The sequence below is a fragment of the Lissotriton vulgaris genome, chromosome 9 (genome assembly GCF_964263255.1).
Source record: "Lissotriton vulgaris chromosome 9, aLisVul1.2, whole genome shotgun sequence".
Classification (NCBI taxonomy): domain Eukaryota; kingdom Metazoa; phylum Chordata; class Amphibia; order Caudata; family Salamandridae; genus Lissotriton; species Lissotriton vulgaris.
Genome location: NC_141697.1, coordinates 758,492,762 through 758,515,030, shown reverse-complemented (window position 1 = coordinate 758,515,030; position 22,269 = coordinate 758,492,762). Strand labels below are relative to the sequence as shown.

The 22,269-nt window shown below is 36.8% G+C and overlaps 1 protein-coding gene across 1 annotated transcript in view; it reads right to left on the bottom strand.

Annotated features, from left to right (window-relative positions):
• LOC147692212 (leucine-rich repeat and fibronectin type III domain-containing protein 1-like protein) overlaps nt 1–22,269 on the bottom strand; it is a 2,508,250-nt gene that overhangs the window by 1,969,840 nt on the left and 516,141 nt on the right. The window contains exon 3 of the mRNA XM_086938487.1: nt 19,935–19,996. The gene's annotated coding sequence lies outside the window, so the exon portion shown is untranslated. The remainder of the gene's footprint in view (nt 1–19,934; nt 19,997–22,269) is intronic.

Sequence of the window (22,269 nt, the reverse complement as noted above, 5' to 3'; positions counted from 1 at the left end):
CTAATATCTATGGGTCTAATGAAATGGTTGAGACATTTGTTATGCCTTGTCTTTTAACTTCTCCCCCCAAGCTAAATTTCACCAAAACTCAAGTGGAGGTCGCTATAAAAGGTTCAGCTGGAAACAAAGCCCCCGGTTCAGATGGGGTTCCTCTGGATCTCTACAAGCTAAACCCAGGCATGTGGGCAGAGATATTAGCAAATGTTTTTAACTGTGTACTTGAGGGGGGTTTGCCAAAAACTTGGGCTTGTTCAATCATTGTCCCTATTTTTAAAAAAGGTCAAAGAAGCGATCCCAAATGTTACCGACCCATATCATTGTTGGATTCTTCAATGAAGGTCTTGGGCAAAGTTTTACTGGCAAGAATCAACAATTGGTCTTTGAAAAATGACATCTTATCGGATGCCCAGTATGGGTTCCACTCAGGAAGAGGTACTGAGGACCAGTGTTTAAATCTCCATCTGTTAATTTCTAAATATTCAACAGTATCAAAGGGGTCAATTTTTGTTGCATTTATGGACCTGTCCACGGCCTTTGATTTAGTCAACAGAGCTCGGCTGTGGAACATGCTGTTGAAATTGGGTCTTGATCCTCCTCTTGTACACTTTCTGGCTGAACTTCATAAAGACTTAAAGGCATCGAACAGAATGGACCAAGATGGAAATCGCACAGGCTGGTTTAAATCGAGCAGGGGTGTACGGCAGGGTTGCATTCTTGCCCCCATGCTGTTCACTTTTTACATAAACTCATTGGAGAAAAACCTTCTAACTGCTACCTTGGATACACCGCGTGCAGAGGATACCCGCATCCCCGTTCTCCTGTACACAGACGATGCTGCACTAATAGCTCGGACACATTTAGGCCTGCAGAGACTTTTAAATGCATTTAGCGAGTTTATGTCCTCACTTGACTTAGTGGTAAACAATTCTAAATCCCAAGTTACGGCTTTTGGGGCTGTTAAAAACAATACCAAATCGTTTTATTGTAATGGTGAAGTGATCACTAATGTCAAGATTTTTACCTATCTTGGTGTGATTTTTGATACAAAGGGCAGTTGGTTACCTCAAATTACAGCCAAGACCAAGGCGGTGAGGAGTTCGACAAATGCTATTTTAAGTTTTTCTAGGAGACTGGGAGGGAAGCCGAGCGGTGCTTTATTAAGTTTGTATAGGGCAAAAACTCTGGCAATAGCCAGGTATGGTTCAGGTTTGTGGGGCTATGTGAATACCGAAAGCATCCAAAGGGAGGAAAATAAGTTCCTTCGGGCCATACTAGGACTCCCCCAATCGACAGCCACATTTTCAGTTCACCAGGAGTTAGGTTTAGGGTATATCACCGATATCCTTTCAATGGCACCTATTCTCTTATGGATTAGGACTTGGACCAATAATAACTTAGGTCTAAACCATAAAATACTGTTGGACTGCTTAAAACTGGAGAAATCCAAAAACATTGCTTGGCTGTCATATATCCATAGGTGCTCTCTGGAATTAGGACGCCCTGAGATATTTACTGCCCTTATGGGTCTGAAGAAATCTGACTTAGATTGGGTCAAGCTCAATTTCTCCAAATTGAAGTCCCTGGAGAGAGAGGACCAGCAACTTATTAAGCCCAAGGTCAGAGCCCATTACATGACTATTACCAGCTTAGATATCCAACCGTACCTTGCTACAGTGAACATCCCTTTCCATAGGTGGCTTTTAGTAAAATTCCGGTTCAACCAGATTTATATGGTTCAGTGTGATAGCCAGGGTTGGTATAAGCAGGAGGATGCACCTGTGTGTAATTGTGATAATTTTTCACTGCAGGATAACATGCACCTAATGCTCTTTTGCTATTTTTATAACATGCCCAGACAGAAGTACCTGGTACCCTTATTGAAGGATAAAGCTTTTCTTCAGGCAAAACCAGCCCTCCTGTATCTCCAACTGTTGGACTCACCTTTGGTCATGTTTAGCGTCGCAAACTATCTTGTTTCTGCGGTTAGGATTAGGAGGAGACGATTGAAAATGTAATATGGGGGTACTCTTTGGAAGATGAAATGTGTTCTTTGTATCTGTAATTTTGGCTAATAATTACCTTCTCTTTTTTTAGCTGTTTTTAAATTGTTTTTAAACTGTGTATATAAATGATAACTCTGTATGTAAGTTTTATGATATCAAATCCCGCTTTTTTTATTGACTGTAGTATGCTTTTATGATTTTTAACTAAATCGAATAAAGTGGTTTTTGACTTGACTTGACAATACGTTTCTGGGTGTGGTGCTGTACAAAACACAGATTGCAAATAAAATTGAAGACGCACATGTTTTTGAAGTTTTGCAGAAAATGTATGACTTTTTTGTTATCCATAGGTGGCAATTTTGTCATTGGCAACCAGGCTGAATATGAAACAAATATCAGTCAATTGAAGGTTTTGCGCAAACAGTACTGGTCTAATAAACTGCCTAACATTTTTAAAGGATGGAAAATTTAACTGCTCTGTAAAAGATTTCACAATGGAAATCATGAACCAATACAAGATTATAGGAAGCATTAGGGTTGTGGTGGCAAAGAAATGAAAAGTGTTGGGAGCTTGTAAAAGCTGTGAATACCATAGCCAGTTCCACAGTGGAATTAGAGTGAAGCCATTTCCACTGTAAAATTTGAATTAGAATTTTTTACAAATGAATCTCATACTTGCCTTCAAGACCATCCTTACTGGCTGACATCACACCCTTTTTGATGTTCTTAAGACTTGTTGGTCCACCATTGCAGAGATTAAACCCTGTACTGTAAGTTAAATCATAGCTTGCAAAAGGACAAAGAGCTGCTAACATCAATTGAAGCAAGGTACGCAAAGAAGAGGACTTCAACAGCAAAATAAATTTACAGTATTTTTGGGCTAGCATTGACGTATACAAATCAGTGTGCCTGACAGGTTCTGTTACTATAAGATACATTTAGAATATAATAAAAGCTGGCAGAGTAAATTTGTAAGCTTTAGAATTTTTTTTATAAGCTATGTATTGTTGTATTTTACAAATGTTATTGATTTTATAGTTATAAGACTTTATCTGCAATTTCTATTTTTTCTATTTTGTAATGTGTATCAAGTTATTTTTATTTTAATATCATGTGTTTTTCTTTCTGACATACCTTTTTTATGTTGTTTTCATTTGCATTTATCTATTTTGCTTTTAATTTTCTGATGCTTTAAAAAAAACTATAAACAGTAAGGGCATATCCAATGCTTTCACTTTGCATTAAAAACGACATTTGGAAAATGTATTCAATTGTTATTTCTTTTCCTGAATTTCCAAAGAGCGCATGTGTTTATTGGGGAGTAATGTGATTAATGATCTACAGCTAATAACTCTAGCCTTTTCTATATTTTTGGAAAGTTTGTTCATCTGTGGGGCTAAATCCATTCACACCTAAACTCCACACCTGAAAAGCTTTTCCTTAAAGTGTATTCACTAATACCTCACAACTTAATACTTTAGAGGCTGTTTTTTTTCTTTAGTTTTGGTTAATTTTGACACATAATGCATATGTGGGTTTATTTTTTGTTGAATTATTGCAACAAAGGGCATACCCTAGTCTTTTCCCTCTTCCTAAACTGAATCATAAAAGTACTGCGATATTTCATGATTGCCCTTTCAGAGTACCCTTATGGAGCCTATAATTTTGTTTTAGGAAATTATAAGTCATATTTGGGCTGTAGAATGTGCTAATATGCCAGATTTTTGTTTCCAGAGAAGTACCTCTGCCTGAACCACTACTTTGTGAATGGAAGGCTCCCTCACTTTGACATCGGCCATTGTACTTTCAGGTAGAGGGTGGGCCCAGTGTTGGAAGTGGAAGGAGCTGGCACATGAAATGTATGGAGCCAAATAGGAAAAAGGTGGTGCTTATCAGGTAGTGAGCAGTGGCCTCCATAGACATTTTATGGACACCTATTGTTTTGCTTTTACAAATTACGCATTGTGTAAAGGATCTGCAAGACCAAAATAAACAGAAAGTAAGTAACAAAAGTTTAGGGTAGTGGACTAAAGAGGCATGAGTTGGAATGAAGAGTAGGCAGACTTGGTATTTGGAAACCCCAGCATTTTTCAGCACCAGCAGCGAGCTCTTGACTGAAAATCACATTTTATCATTATAAATGCAAAATTTCTTTTGTCACATATAATAGTAATACGTGTTCACAAGAACAAGACAGATACTACAATTGTTTTTCCTGTCCAAACATACACACTATTAAATAACCTCCCTTGGTAAGTAATGACCTTGCACAACACATGACACACATATTTCCAAGCATTTAGAAGTTGGAACTGCTCTCAAATTTAACTGATTCATTGTTTTAACCAAAGAATCATTCCTAACAATTTTAGTGTTCATAATCAAGAGTTAAACAGAAAAAGAAATAATAAATATATGCATATGGTAATATTCACACAAGTGTTACTTGATGAACACACAACTTTTGCAAATTGTAAATAATTAAATCTTTTCATTATTTTCATGGAAATATCGCTTCATGGCTGACAATTTCAGGTTTACCTGTATGCCTGTTTAATACTAATGTTTTACTTTTGATATATCACAACTCTTAGCGGTACACGCTACATGTACCAGGTGTTATTTATACACAGTTAAACATAACCTAATATATCAAAATGGAAGATTGTGTTGACCCTGCAGAATACCAACTTATGATGACCTAAATTCTACGGTAGCTGTCAGCTCCATGTATTTAACTCACTGAGCCATTTTGCCTGTGGGCTTTGTACCATGTCTTTATAATGATGTTACTTGAGCCACAGCAATGTGGTTGTATTAAAAAAAAAGATTTGATAGTATACTTCTCAGTTATTTAGTGATGTATTGACAAAGGTTAGCCATTTTGCACTGTGTCAGTGTGAGGGCATGTTTTGCAGCACTGAGATTTCCTTTCAAGTGCTTAATTTGAGCAATTAGTTGCAGTGGGTGGCACTGGAACTCATGTTTGAGAACATGTTAAAGTGTTCATCATGATACTTTGATCTAGAGCTTGAGAGAGATAAACAAAAAAAAAGGTCAAAGTAAGAGACATAAAGGAAAGGAGGGACACAGGGAGGAGGAATGGATGAAAACAGGATATTCAAGAGTAAGATTAAGTGACAAGGAGCATATATCGGGGAAAATGGTATTTGGACAAAATATCAAAAACACAAATATCTTGGGACAGAATATTGTGTCAAAAACATTGAGAACAAGAATATCATGTAGGTCATTTTCAATGGGTATGTAAAGTTTTACTATATATAACTCCACATATATCAACCTTAATGATTTATATATCTTCAAAGTACATAGATCTGGAGTTAGGTGTAGTAAATGTATATCTACCTATTTGCACCTACCTTCTAAAAAATCTTGTCTGATATTCTGTCACTGATCCAAAAGAATAAGGTATGGGTGGAATCAAAGCTAGGCATCCTTGGTTTCCAGCATGAAAGTCATTTATAAACCCATTGTGATCTGGAACTTAATTTCAAATGGTCCATTTGAAGCAAACAAGGCCTATAGTTGACCAAATGCGCTCAATTATCATCTAGTTATCTTGGGCATGGGTCACCCTGTAGAATGGCATCTTTAAGAGCTCTTGTTGATGTGTGGTGGCTTAGGTATTGTTGAGCATGGTATCCTCACGCATTCAATGAGCAATATACTACAGAAAGATTTTTAATTTTTTTATATATTCTTTGTTTTTACTAGAGTTTGAGGCAATTTCATTGACCTCTATGGAGAGACTCCATCTGTAACTGTAGCTTTTGTGGTCACAAACACAGTGATTTGCGAAATCACAAGTTTTACAAATACTAAAAAGCAAGTCACAATGTAATAAATGTACTTTAACAGTCGGAAGGAAAGTGGCGTCACAATCTATCTTCCGAATTGCAAGGCAATGTATCAATGGTTAGCCCTTGCAAATTCACTTGTTGACTGTTGATCAGATGAAAACTCCTGGAAGGAGGTAATATCCATTCCCAAAGCACATGGTGTCCCAAAGGGAAGGGTTCACCTTAATCTCAGCACTCAGCAGTGGGTAAGCAGAGAGCAGTCTAGGTATACTTAGAATGGCTTTTTTAATACAGCCTCTACCTCTTTAACAAAACTGAAAGTTACATTTATTGTATGTGAGTGCAGGATTGGAGGTCTGTTTTCCCTCCCACATTTGCAGTCCATTTGATGTAATTAGAATAAAGAATCCTTCCTCATTTTTATAAAAAGGGCAGGATTCTTCGAATCCTACAACATGGCCATTTTCTGATGCAATGGATTTGCACATCTGATGCAGTGCATGCACAATGAGGGACAGCTCTGAAGGCATTTGATGTGCAATCCAGCTTCTCTAATTAAGTTTTTGTAATAGTGCTCATGCATTTCCCCACTTTAAGCTATTCGATGATGCTTTTCCACCTGCACTGAAAGATGGCAGCCAAATATATTTTGTTTTGTTACTGAGGGGACTATTTTAATCTTTATGTTTGGTTTGTCTGTATACAATCTCATCATGTGCTCTTCTTCCATTAGTGTATGGATTATTATATTATTTTAAAAAATATATCCCTCGTGCTGCATTAACAGTGCAAACCCCACAACTATGTACCTATTAGGAAATGTGCTGAACTAAAAGTAATAGTTGTAGCTTTGAGAGGGGCTCATCTGTTTTCTTTGAAGTTCATAAAACATATTGGAAACTTGCTCAATCCATGAAAGGGTCTTTGGTATGTAACGCTTGCTGCAGCTCTACACACTAGGATGCTGCCACAGACCCATCAATATGAGTGAGGCCAATTGCACAATTAAATGAGAGAACCTAGAAAAAACATGATTTTACAGTCTACATTCGAAAAAGTAATATCTTGCCGGTGCTGTGTTTGTCAAAGGTCAGTGTGATTTTGCAGAGTTCTGGAGAGGGCTCTTTTTCTTTCACTCATCTAATATGAGACCCAGCATTGTTCAATATCCTAGGTGAGAAAATGTCACTTTCAGCTCATGTTTGGCACACCTAAGAACAAAGTTCTGAAAGAGGACATTCTTTCACAATGACAAATGGCAAGAAGCGGTAATTTCCCGGATGTAGTCACTAAGTTTCATTTGGGCAGCAGGTTATACATGCTGCAAAGGTTTATGTAGGTTTTAGGACTTTATTTAATTATGGTGTAATTGTTTTTTCCTGTTCCAAAGTGACTGAGGGAGTTTTCAATAAAACATTTCTTGCTTACATGGCAGAAGCACTTTGCATAAGAATGACATTGCTGTCTGGCCTGTGTTTTTCAAAAGTGTGGCAACTCTAGGGGATGTCTCCAGTGTTTGGCCAAGGTCCCTTGACAGGGTCTTTATTATAGACATCCAATATGACTGGATAATTGGGTACCTGCATAGCATGTGGCGAAGTCCCTCACTTCTCCATGACGACTGGTGCAAGTTAGGTACAGAAGTTAATCGACTTCCATAATAGATGGGGTGCTTAGTAAGTAAAATGCAAGTTTTTCAGTTGGAAAATGCACAACTTGGCCGAAATTGCTAGGGTTCGGGGTCTACTGAATTTTTAAAATGGTAGGGATTATATCTTTGAGCCCATACTGGTTTGAGGATACTCCTCTCAAGAAAGTTATTAAATAGTTCAATAAGTCATAGTTAGTTGAAAAAGCCCAGTCCTTCACATGTTTTTTTAAGGCATTAGGGCCAATCTCTCCTATTAGAAAATATTTGAAAATAACGACAATAATATATTTTACAGGATGATTTCCCAAGAAATTAGCTAAAAAATTAACAGGATTTCCAGAAACTTCAAATAATTTAGGTATATAATTGTCAGAAAGCCTGGCTTATCATTTAAGACTTGGGGAACATGGGAATGCAATACTCCAAAGCCACTCAAACTAAGTAAATTTAGAGGAAGGAAAGGCTAGCCATAGACACATAGAGTGCCGGCAACACTTGGCGAAAGGCATTGCATCTGTGGACAGTTTACTACACAATGGCATCTAATAATGAAACAACATTTCTTAATGAATCATTAGGTATCCATTTCTTTGTGTTTCACTGTAAACTTGCTAGGCAATTGTGACTCAATGTTGCTGCATCCAGGACCCTACAATTTGGATTTGTAATTATGTTTATAGTATGCTGCCTTCCTTAAGGGATTGCTGGAGAACAGTTTTGGAAAAACAAATGTTCCAAATGAAGTTGTTTTGAGGAAAAAACTTTTTTTCGTTTGAATGTAGTCTAGTTAAAGACATTAGTGGAATTATTTTATGCAGCTCTGTGTTATTTCCTGTAAAGGAATGGGAAGAATTCTTACACCAAGTCTGTTGATTGTTCATGCTTGACACACATACATAATTATGAGCAAAGGTAATAATTGGTTTGTAGCAGGATACAATATATATGTGTATCTTGCTGTATATATATAGCGCCTTCTTCAAAATTTGCAAGTTTGGTATGACTGGATATATATATATATATATATATATATATATATATATATATATATATATATATATATATATATTACCTACTGGCGGTCGCCAGTAGGTATATATAGTTAGGATTTTTTCCCTATGGGATTTCTGAAAATTCTATGCCTAATAACTTTGGCGTTTGTGGACGGAATTGGCTGAAATTTTCAGGAAAATGGCACATTTTGTTTCTGTGCAGCACTTGAAAATTTGGGGGGGTTTTGTGGAGGGGGGGCCGAGAAAAAAGGGGGGTCCCAAAACGCGGTTTTTCCATGTTAATTTCCATAGGGCGGTTGGACTCACTTTTAGCCCGAACGGCTGAATGGATTTGCACGAAACTTGGCAAAATTGTAGGGACTGTTAGCCCGATGTGCCTTTGCTAGGTCTCAATATATGTGCTTCAGTGGATTTTGAGAAATTAACGTTTAAATCAAGATATATATCTGTAACAGCGCTCCGGGCAGCGATCCGGTTAGCGAACCTTTCGCGTATCGGAACTTTGCGATGCGAAGCTGATTGGCTCTTCGGTGTCTGTCAACATTCTAAACAGTCCGGAGCGGCCGCCATCTTGTCTCTCGGTAGGATCGAGAGACAAGAGGAGGCCAAAACAAAGGGGGAAATTACCATAAGGGGGCATAGTAGATCCTCGTTGACCCCCTAGGTTTTATGTGGAGGTTTTAAAAGGGCCTAGGAGGGTCCCAAAAAAAAAATTTTTTTTTTGCGTGGTAAGCGCCAAGTTCGCGAACCGGAAAGCGTTCTGGGCAGCGAACTTTAAGGATAAAAGAATGATAGACTTTTGTAATACTGTATGTTAATTATTTGTTGTTTTTGTTCGTTTTTTTATTTATTTATTTATTTTGATTTAAAAAAAAATGATTTATTATTTTCATAGTTCATTAAAACTTCCAGCATTATATCATCTGGTATCTCGTCGAACATGGATGTTTCTGTCTCTTGTAAGGTTTGAATAAATTGTTCGTCAAAAGATTGATCCATAAAATCTTCATCCACATTTTCTTCATTTACAATGTCTTCGGATGTAATCTCGAAGGAAACATTACTTTTTTCTTGCTCCCCTTCCATTTTTTTGCTGTAAATTGCATAAAAAAATAATTAAATTAGAAGAGTTAGGGCACTGTTGGGTTTAAGTTCAGACAGGTAGTTCTGTTTTTTTAACAGTGAACTTAAAGTAAGTTAATTCATAATTATAGCAGAGAAGTGTAAGTCAATCAATAAATATAACAGAGGAGTCTATCTGTATCTATAACTATAGCAGGGGGACAGTAAATAATTATCAAAAACGTTTTTACAAATTAATTTAAAGTGCCACTTACAAATTATCAATTTAATTTTCAGGGAGGTGAAAAGGCTCTTGAAATGTAGTTCAGGAAGTAGTAGTCAAAATGGCTGTGTTTCCTTCTCTTCCTTTATATATATTCAGGTACATAACCAATCAAATGTCAGGAAAAAAAAATTGAAAATGAAAGTAACATTTTCATTGGTTGTCAATTCCAACACTTCAGATGTGTTTTGTGAAGTAATTTACCTCACGCTACTTAGAGAGGTCTACAGGCTTAATGGCTAAATGGAATTTCAATCAAATTTGTGAAAATGAAAGGGATTGTTATGTAGTATGAGCTAATCTATATTTGGTGAGAGTGTCTCTAGTCGTTTTTCTGTAAATTACTTTCCCACCTTTTTTTAGGACCGCTTTCCGGAAAGCGGCCCGGTTAGCGAACCTTAAGCGTCACGGGAGTCCACCATTTTGTGTTTCGGTCGCATTAAGATACAAGATGGAGGGCAAATAATGTTTAGAATGGGTAGAAGGGGTCATGGTAGACTTATCTTGACCCCCTAGGTTTTCTGAGCGTGGCTGAGGAGGCTTATATGTGCGGAAAAAAAACATTTTTTTAAAAAATCCGCGAGGTTAGCTTTCGGTTAGCGAACCGGGTAGCGCTCCGGGGAGCGAATTTTGTGGAAAATTAGTGAAAAAAGTTATAGAAAAATAATAATTGTGAGTGATCAGATGTAGGGTAGCTCTGAGAAGAGCTTTTGGGTTTATGGTACATTTAGGTACTTATAAGTAGGTACCAATGCACAGTCTTAAATTCAGAATGAAAATTCTGTTGCCCTCATCTGAGAAGTGAACTCCATCTCCTCTGTAGATATCTTGCATGTAGTAACGCAAGTTATTGTTGTACATGGAGCCCATTCCATGGTCTCTCATGTAAGCTGAAACAGATTTGTTTACATGCTTCCTCGACTTCTCAATTTGTGGACAAAATTGGTTGGACCACCTCCATTTCTGCGGTTAACTTAGAAGACTTGGAAAAACAACTCAACGTTGAGCAGAGGAAAATATATGATGAAGTTACCAAGGAAATTGAGCACGGATTAAGTCATGAGAAGAACAAGTGCTCATGTACATCGTTGAAGCCTGTCCGACTGTACATGAGTGGAGAAGCGGGAACTGGAAAAAGTTTCCTCATTAAAGCAATCTCTTGTTATTTGCAGGAAAGGACTGAGTCATCGCTGTCTTGTGTTGTCACCGCTCCTACTGGACTGGCAGCACATAACATTAAAGGTATTACTTTGCATCGTCTACTGATGCTGCCGGTGGAGCATGACAACAAATTACAATACAACAAGTTATCTGGAGATGCTTGCTGTGAAGTTTCCAGAGTCTTGAGGAAAATGAAACTACTTATCATTGACGAAGTAAGCATGGTTTCCAATGTCATGCTTGCCTTTGTGCATTTGAGAATGCAAGAAGTACTTAAAACTGAATATGATGTGTTATTTGGTGGGAAACACATCATTGTTTTCGGAGATCTTCTGCAGCTGACACCAGTAAAAGGTCAACCTGTGTTCAAAATACTCACGCATGAAGATACCAGGAAGTGCCTAGGGAGCATTGGCAACGTCAATATATGGTTAAACTTCAATTATGCTGAACTGCATCAAAATATGCGTCAGGCAAAGGATGAAGATTACAAGAATATTCTACAAGATATTAGAATTGGAAAAGTGACCGAGCATGGGAAAGAAGCTTTAAATGCACGATTACTGTCAAATTTATATCCCAAACAAGAGATTGTGCCTGAGAATATTTTTCAGAAAATTACTGAGAAGAAATCCGGGATATGTCTCATGCCAACTCTTGCAGAATGTGCCATCTTCAACAACAAAATGTTGAATTTAGAAAAGCAAGAGATTGTGAAACTTGAAGCTATCGACAAATTAGAGCATATGGGATCAACAATTATTTTGTCAGACAATTTGAAATCAAAATTGGATTCATTAGAGAAGACTATATCTAAAACAGCGGGTTTTGAAAAGACTTTGAATGTGTGTTTAAATTGTCGAATCATTTTGAGAAGGAATTTACATGTAGAAAGAGGTCTGGTAAATGGATCAATGGGTAATGTTGTTGATTTTGAGAAATACAGAAATAGAGATGGAGTAGAATTTTTAAGAATTAAATTTGATGGCATTGAGGAAGTACAGCAAATTGGTCGTTGTTCTGCTAGGTTTTTGCTTGTTAAAGACTTATATGTTCGCCGTAAACAGTTTCCTGTTTGCTTGGCATATGCGGTGACAATCCATAAATCGCAAGGTTTAAGTGTAGACTGTGCATTGGTGAATATTGGCAGTTCTGTGTTCAAGGAGGGTATGGCATATGTGGCATTGTCACGAGTTAGAACTTTATCGGGATTGTACTTGATTGACTGTGATGTCACAAACATTTGTGCGGATCTAGATTGTGTTAAGGAATGCAATAGGTTAAGAAGAGAGTATGCGCCACATTTGCCTCAATATCCTTTGTTTGAGAAACGTGTGGTAGGCCGGAAACGTAGAAATAGCAGTAATAGTAGGGAGGTTGTTGCAAAAAGACTAAAAGTCAATGACCCGAAAATTGTTAGCAGAAAGAAAGTGGATTCTGTTGAAGATGTTGTCGGTTTTCAATTTGAAAACAGTTCTGGTGTCAACTGCTATGCAAATGTAGTGGTTAATGTTCTCTTTTCACTAGAGAGTTTAAAAGAACAGATTCTGTTGAATTCAGAACAAATTTTATGCTGTTTATTGAATTCTGTTTTCGTAAAATGTAGCACTGATCGAACAAAAGTAGAAAGTGTGTCTGAAGTTCGTTATCTGTTAGATGAATGTTCAGGTCAAACAGACTTCTCTGAAAATAATCAGCAAGATTGTCAGGATTTTTTAATGTATATGCTTGATATATTGCAAGTTGAGGGTGTAGATGTAGATCACCTGTTTGGGCTTTCTTATCAATGGCAGCATGACTGTGAGAATTGTAGGGTATCAAGTACTAGTAGTGTAGACTCAGAAAGATTTATATATTTAACTTTGCCAGACAGTAAATCAGTCTCCTTTAATAAGCTAGTAAATGCAGCGGATCACAACATGGAGTGTAGCCAATGTAAATCTGAAATGATGTCAACATTACTTATACGTAGATATGGACAGTATGTCATTTTAATGATGCAACGATGTAGGCCTGATGGATCAAAATTGTCAACTTTAATAAAAAATTTTGTGGCTTCTCAGCTTTCAATATCAGGAAGGACTTTTGTAACTGTAGCAATTATCTATCACGATGGTCCTTCAACAACTTCAGGACATTATACAGCTTATTTAAAGTCTCGAAACGGCTGGTCATTCTGCAATGATTCCGTTGTAACTTTCAAAAAAAAATTGCCGTTTGACCTTAAAAATTCTTACCTGGTGTTTTTAAAACCAAAATTTTAAAGAAAGAATCTCGGGATTTCCTGTGAAGAATTGCAAAATGTTCATGAAGTTGAGGGAATGTAAGTCTGCAATGCTGTCTAGATTATTGGTCCAAAACTTTTAATTATAATGTCATTTTGTAAAATCCGACTATATAAACCTGATGCAAGTAAGTCTGCTTCATAGTAAGCAGTATCAGTGTCATAGGAAAAGGAGAACATGAGTGACAAAGAAGGGTAAGATATTAGTAGTCCAGGATTGTGAAAATTATCTTAAATGTTTTCTTTTTGAAAGTTGCGAAAATAGAAAATGACGGGATTTGATTGGAAGAATTACAAGACTTGTGAATAGCTGCAACATGATTTGGCCAAGTGGAAACATGTGGTAGAATGTGAGAAGTCTTTTCTTGTATGTAACATATTTTTCGAATCGTTGGAGGTTTTCTTTCAGAAAGTGGCGGGCTTACAATATTTATAGCACAACACAGTGGACGCTGTTCATAGGACATCCTTCGACGTCATTGAAAGTAAGTTAATTTTAAGGAGTTTTGAATTCAGATTTCTTATGTTGAATGGGTTTTTTAAACACAATCATTTTGATTGCGTTTTTTTTTCCCCGCTGTTACATGATGAATACCTTCAAGTCACTGATTTAAGTGAAATTTGATACATTCTGAGAACAGCAAAAATAAACCATTTAACATGTATAATTAATGTTCTGCTTTTTGTACTTATGATATACATTTAGAAATGTGAGGTAGATATGGAGAAACTGAGTCTTCTGTAAGTGTCAATGTTAATGCTTACAGAGCTGTACTTCTGGGTACTGTTTTTTTTTTAAAAAAATGAATAGGCCTCACCTCAAAGAAAGCTCTTGAAAGCACACATCTTATTTGCATCCTGAAACAATCATTTAACATGTTAGACTCAATTTTATGATGGCTTTACATCTTTTTTGCGCTGCTATTGCATCACTATTGTGAGACATTAGCAGTGCAAAAGAAGCTCCATGTTCCAAAATAGGCCTCAGTTCATCAACATCAAGATACAGTTTGTTTAAAATATATATGTTTAGGATTGTGTAGGGGACGTAGAGAAGCAGAGGCTTCTGTAAATGTCAAAGTTGTTGAAAAACTGTTTGTTCTTAAACCTTTTCCCTTGTCTTTTCTAATTTTTAAATACATGTTTTAATATTTTTGGAAATGTTTGTTCTCTCTTTTACAGGTTGAAAGTATGAAAAAATATTTTAAAAAGGTAACAAGAATTATAAGGTAAATGTTTTCTACTCTTTTTACCCGCAATGCACTGCTGATGATGTCCCTGACACTATCTCTGATTTACTCTCTATAGCTGTCTTTCTTTTTACATTATTCTCTGTTTACTTCCCTTATACTAACTCTTCTTTTTTTTAAAAAAATATTTTTTTGGTTCGCTTCAAGTTCGCGAACCGGTCAGCGAACTTGAAGCGAACCAAAAGAAATAGAGCTTGCAAGAGTGATAAACATTCTAGCAATTTTATTTGAAAGGGGAGGTAGTTCTGAAAAGAACTTTTTTTTTTTGTTTTTGTTGTTTTATTTATTTTTTTTTTTTCTGAACATTTTTTGATTTTTTTGTATTTTTAGAACAGTTTTATGTTTTTTTTGTGTTTTTTATGGAGGGGAAACAACAAAAAAACAGGTATTGAAAAGGGCTCAACAGGAGCAAAAAAAAAATTACTGCTTGGGTGCGTTAGGGCACTTATGGTTTTCGAACACCATATTGATCAAGTTCACGCTCATGTTCCCATACGAGAGCATAGCACCACAATATATACAGGTAAACCTCATATGTTTAAAGTTTGGCTGAATGTTTGGCACAGTTTCCTGTGCCTCTCTTCCTGTCAAAGACATTGTTGACGTAGATCTGGGCACAGGAGTTGTCGGTGGATTATCTTGTAGGTCCCTCAACTCTGCCCGGCTGTAGTTTAAGGGATGCCACCTGGCCATATGGCGATGCATAGTATAGTTGCCCATACTATATTTTTTCTCTGTGCCTCTAGACAATCTGTATTTACAGATGAGGCAGGTGGCATATTTAGCATTGACCTTCTTCTCCCCTGGAGGGATGGAAAAAAACTGCCAGATGAAACTTGTTTTCCTCTTAGAAACACGGGGCAACTCCGGGATAAATTCTGGTTGATCTCTATCCTCTTCTTCTTCTTCCTCCTCTTCCTCCTCTCTGTTGGAGATAAATTGACTTGGAGGTCCTCTCTTCTTATGAGGAGGTGGAGGTGGTGGTGGGGGTGCACCAGCTGCAGCAAGTATAGAAGCCATTGCTGAACTCCAGGAAAATGGTCTTTCTCTCACCAAGATGAAAGTCAGAGTGAGGAAAGAAGGAGGGGTTTACATGATTTGGGAAAAGCAAAAGTTCTGAACCAATGAAAAGTGTTATTTTTAGGTCACATGACCTAGTCATACATCATTTGGAAACCAAAAGTGAAATGAACCAATGAAAACTTTGATAAACAAGTCACATGACCTGTTCCGCTTACGTTACGCGGTGCGCGCCGCGTCTCGGATCGCTTCCGGTTCGCGGTCCGGAGCACTTCCGGGAGCGCTAACGCGGCGCGTCATTAGACGCATTACGCGACAACGTGATACGTCGCACTTCCGCGACGCGTCACAGTTCCGCTAACGTAACGTTTACCGGTTCGCGTACTAGATCGCGGCATCAAGATGAGCTAACGGAAAGCTTCCCGGTTCGCGAACTGGAAGCGAAGAAAAAAAATATTAAAAAAAAAATTATTAATAAACATCTAAAATATATTTTAAGATTTAAAGAAGAATACATTTTACAGTTACAGATGTTAGCTTTTAAAAAACCAATGAAATTCACAGAAAAAACCATAGGTTATAGACCATATATAGTTAGGAATTTGCATTTACAAAACCTTGAAAATTCACTGAAAAAACCATAGGTTATAGACCATATATAGTTAGGGATTTGCATTTACAAAACCTTATTTTACTCGCATAAAACCATTGAAATTCCATATATAGTTAGTTGCGCTAACTATATATCGCGCACCCGCAATCCACTGCTGATGATGTCACATATTACATCATTCATGACATGGTCAGTGACATCACTGATGACATCACTGATGACAACATCCAGTGACTGTATGTTTCTGTAAAGTGTAAATATGTCTTACATATTGAAGAATGAGTGGATGTATAAGTGTCTGGATGAAGGATTTAGTAGGTGCATGACTGACTGTATGAGTGACTGATTAAATATGTCTCACTGAGTGCATGGGTTAGTGACTAAACTGTCTTAATTTGTGCATTATTATGTCTGTTGTTCTGTAAACTGCTGCATGTGTTGATAAGTAGCTATATGAGTAACTATATGGGTTATTGATTGGTAGCCCAGGTATTTGTATGGGAGACTGAGTGTGTGTGTGGGTGGCTGGGAGGTGTATGACTCTGTGCATAGATGTGTGAGCAGTTGATTCCCTAGGTGTATGGTTTCAAAAGTGCATGTGGAAACAGCTGTATGGGCGGTTGACTGTGTGCATGAGTGTATTGGTGAGTGAATGGATATCTCAGTGCTACATGTCAAAGTAAGTACATATGTAAAACACAGTACATGTGAGAGTTGACATATATAAATAACTGTGCATAAGAGCCAGTGAATGTGTGAGTGGCTGTATGGATCATTGTAAACTTGTATCAGGGATTGTATAAGAGAGTAAATATGTGTTAGTATATGTTTGAATAAGTAAGGTGTGTATAACTGTATAGTTGAGGAAATGGAGATGTGATTGATTCTTTGCATGACTGACTAGGTGTGTGAGTAACTCCATGGATGAGTGACAGTATGTGAGTGTCTGTTTACACTGAGTGTATCTAAGGTTATATTAGAGTCTGAAGAGGTTCATCGTATTATCACATGAATGATGTCATCATTGATGTGATCAGTAATGTCAAATGAGATGTCATCAGTGATGTTATCAGTGATATCATTTGAGATGTCATCAGTGATGTCATCAGTGATGTCATTTGAGATGTCATCAGTGATGTCATCAGTGATGTCATTTGAGATGTCATCAGTGATGTCATCAGTGATGTCACTGACCATGTCATGAATGATGTAATATGTGACATCATCAGCAGTGGATTGCGGGTGCGCGATATATAGTTAGCGCAACTAACTATATATGGAATTTCAATGGTTTTATGCGAGTAAAATAAGGTTTTGTAAATGCAAATCCCTAACTATATATGGTCTATAACCTATGGTTTTTTCAGTGAATATATATATATATATATATATATATATATATATATATATATATATATATATATATATATATATATATATATATATATATATATGTGTGTGTGTGTGTGTGTGTGTGTGGGTGTGTGTGTGTGTGTGCATGTGTGTGCATGTGTGTAAATTTCAGTGACAACATCATGTTGTACACAAAAAAAATACAATGACATTTACCAGTTAGTTATCTCTATTAATGATAACTTGTGCCTTTAGGTAACTACAACTTGGGCACCAAGCTATGCACAGTCTTATCCTTTCAAATGTTGTAGTCATGTTATCAATGACGTTATAGCAAATGCCTTGAGTGATGTATTTTGTAGTATAATTAGCTGTGTATGGCGAGGGCACAAGTTATAGTGGCTTAAAGGCACGACCATGTAAAATGTAAATTAATAAAAATAAAAAAATGAAACATTCAAAAACTTTAATGCTTTGGGAACCTACACAAGGCCTAAGCTATACGAAGTTTTGGTAAAAACATGTATGATTCAAGAAAAGTAATGAATTATTTTGATTTCTTAATTTGTTGACTAAAACAATTGTAAGTAAAATAACTGTCACAGCAAAAAGTAAATGCGGCTATAAGCCAATAACGCCATAGCATCAGCAATAATTGTCTTAAACACAGTACTATTCTAACTCAAATGTCGGCTTTAAATACATTTTAGATATTTACTCACTTTGCCCCAAAAATTAGAGTGACATTTTAGGAAACAAAATTGACTATGGCCTTACTAACCTATTTTTTTGGTCTCTCAGGGTTGCCTAACTTACATCAGTAATGTCCACATTTTTAAGGAAACACCTCAAACGCCAGGGTAAGAATGCCCACCGCATGCAAGGATGGTGAGCATATGAACAGGTGAGTAAGTAAACTTTATTATTTTTTTGTAACTAAATACTCTTATGTCATAAAACCATGGAGAAACATTCGATATTTATGAAGCCCACTGTTTAATACCATATCATTAAAGAAATAAATAATCTAAATAATTGAACCAGTAACATTAAAATGGGAAGTCTGGTGAGAAGCTCAATAATAAACCTCAATACAAAAAAACTAAAATTGTGTTAATAACTGGCAGAGGATGAGTTAATTTAATCTGATAAGTACAATTTGCAATACTAATCTGTGAGCCCCCCTTCAAAGTTTTCATAGATTTCTCATTAGTAGAAGCTCTCTACCCCAAATTATATTAGATGAGCCATCCCAAAACAGCGGAACCATCACTTAATGTGATTTTACTGCCTGGGCTCCCAATGTAGGTGACACATTATGACCATCAAGTGCCTTCAAGCCTGGATATAAGGTTACCCTGGATTCAAAGCTGTCAGTATCAAAACCACAAAAATTGCAATGATTGCACACAGAGGGGTTGCTCTGTCAGGGAACACTTATATCAAGGATAGTAAATTGATAGTAATGAATACGCTTAAAAACCTTTCTAATGTGACGTTGAAGACACACTATTGGACACATCTGAAATACTAAATGGTTGTAGAGAGCTACTAGAACTGCACTACATTTTTGTTTTCCCAGTCTAGAAGCACCTCTTCAAAGTTTTTTAAATACATGATTTATAAACTAGGAGCCTAATTTAGAGTTTTAAGTTCAAGGTGCCAGTCACAAATGTGAAAGTGTGCCGTGTTCATCAAACTATTGGTCCATCCCATCTATTATGAGTTGAGCAGACTGCCATCTTTCCAGTGGCAGTGCCTCCACTCACTCTGCTGTTGGAAAACTTACTCTGATGGAGTATGGACCATCACAGCAAGAACATCAGACCTGCCACCCTTAGTGTGGTTGGTCCGATGTATTTTTTCTGCCTCTCACCATCAGAAAAATCCCTACGATCTTGAAGAGAAAAAAGAAAAATTCCTCCAACCCAAAATTGGAGGGAAAAAATGTTTGGACCTCGCCCACATGAAAGACAGGGGCTCCTTACCAAGGTTCTTTTGAAGGAATACTAATCGGCCCTGGGCTGCTGGTGATCTCTAGATATAGGAAGTGGGAGTTCATCAGGATGGTGGATGTAGTGTCCTGCATCAACCTGGATGGCAGTGAGCCACCTGACAATCTATAAATCAGACCCTAAGTTCTTGGGTAGAAACTTAATCTAGCTATTAGGAACCTATTAAACTTCTTTAACTGGTGCTGAAGTAAAGATCCAACATTAATTTCAACAGTAAGACATTGGTTGACGTATGGATTTCGAACCATTTTGAGATGGGGTGCCTATCCCATTCCCGGTGAATTATGCACTGAGGCTGAGCTTTCTCAAATTCAGCAGTTGAGCAGGTGTTTTCATAATTACATATATAGACAGAAAAACATACACAAACAGTGACAAATGTTCAGATTAACAAGTACTTACCTTTGTGTCCTGTTGGTCAATATGGAAATCAAACTTCAGTGTCTTTAACTTTTAGTTTTCTCCTTCACAGAAAAGACAAAAATATAACAATAATGATTATACAGTTTGTCACAAATTCACCAGCTATTACATTGTTTAGCTCTAATACAAGCTACATTATTTTTATGCAAATTGGCAAATCAAGAAGTCCATCTTGTTTTTATAGTTGGGGCTACATTGATAGTCATAATGATCTATCTGTTTACAGCACTAAGGTGTTTGCATTCACTTTTAGTGTTACGTGTCTCAATACATACTATATTACTTTTACCAGTAGATCCATAACCATTTCAATATCTTTGATTCAATGTAATTGGTTTACAGCAGTTGCCATCAACATCCACAGATGCTGTACAAATATTTCAGACATAGAACAAACATCTGCCCATAAGCTGAATGTAGCACAATATTAGTTTATACTTTCTTAAAAGTTCTAATTCCCCTGTAATACTCCTGAAATTACTATTCTTTCTCTTGATTTGGACCCATATAAGGGCATGCACCTTCAATCTTACTGTTATTGGTTTTCCATTGATACATACATTTTGTTGGTGTGGTGTATGTTTTACATGTTTTACTTAAACTGTACTTTATTTACTTGTCTCTATTTTAATGTACTCAGTAGGTCCCATGCTTTATGTTTAGAGATAAGAGCATATAACTGTGTATTTGTTTGGGTGGGTGTGTGGTACCAGCTTGTGCCAGTGCTTCCAGGGTAATCTAAAAGCAAGTGAAGCAGATGTCTGCGTATCTAAATAAAATTCTGAGAAGTAGCAAAACAGATGGCACCTAAATTGACCTCCATTCATGATAATACCCTATTCATGTTTTTAGATAGGAATTAATATTGCCCCAAAAGTTGAAAGCATCTTTAGAAATAAACTCTGCACTCCAATAACCTTTTGGGGAAACACTATCCTAATTCAATGTCCTTCTTCAAAGACTGAACAGACTTGTATGTGAGCATCACCAGGACAGTGGCTTTGGCTCCGCCCAAACGTTGGGAACCAGGAGTACATTTTCAATTGGGCAGATGCTGTATGCCTTCACAAAAGAGAAGACCCCACTAAGTTCCAGGGAACAGGGTACTGTCAACACTGTAAGTCAAAGAAAAATCCCCGGACTACTCATGCTTTTCCACACACTCTTGCCTTTCACACACCCAGATCTTATGAGCAAATCCAATTTTTAAATATGTACCAAGCCAACATCGAAATATAACGTTTACACTCTCTGTATTTTATTAGTTTTGTATTTTTTAAATTTAAAATTCAGATCACTTTCTGAAGAACACTATAAAAAACATACATAATATTATCACATTTGAATCAATTGATCACAACAATGCATAAGATGTACAAAGTTAAAAACAAAAATAAAACAACATACAATTCTTACTGTTAGGCTACCCTAACTTTCAAGTACACAGTAAATTACAGTTAATAACCCCTCCTAACCTGTAGGTACACAAATTCCTACAGATGTGCTATACTGACCCAATAACCACATATAATCTTAGGGAAATTTAAAAAAAACAGTATCCAAACTTATGGTATATCTGCTATCTCGTTGGGTTTATAATGGGTTCTAATTATCCTTGAATCAACGCGTTTCGGTATTATTTCAATGATATGGTAACACCTTCTTCAGGACAGCATAATTCATGGGGTCTTCATTTCTAAGTTTCTTTCTTATTTTCAAAACGAAGGAATGGCAATGTGTATTTCCCTCCTTTTCCTGCTAGGACTTAATTATAGGTCTTGGATGTTTTTTATCCCTTGCAGGGCTTCCTGTTGCATAAATTGCCCTTTTCCTAATCAGGTTAGTAGTTGGCAAACGAAGAAATGTGTGGACCAGGACGATATTCCTATCACACTCTTCTCTTTGGTCATCTGCTATTATGGTTAACCTTGGAGAGAGCTGCACGATTTTCTATTTCTCTGTTGTCATTTCTTGTATAATTTTCGTATATTTATTCTAGTAGTTATGTTCTTGTGTTTGATTAAAATTCATTTAACGAGGTATAGCGTCTTATTTTCTGTATTCCACGAACCGGATATGTTCTGAGTTTCTTTCCAAACGCGCGTCTACCTCGTTCACCCGATGACCAAAGAGAAGAGTGTGATAGGAATATCGTCCTGGTCTACACATTTCTTTGTTTGCCAACTACTAACCTGATTAGGAAAAGGGCAATTTATGCAACAGGAAGCCTTGCAAGAAATAAAAAACATCCAAGACCTATAGTTAAGTCCTAGCAGGAAAAGGAGGGAAATAAGCATTGCCATTCCTTCGTTTT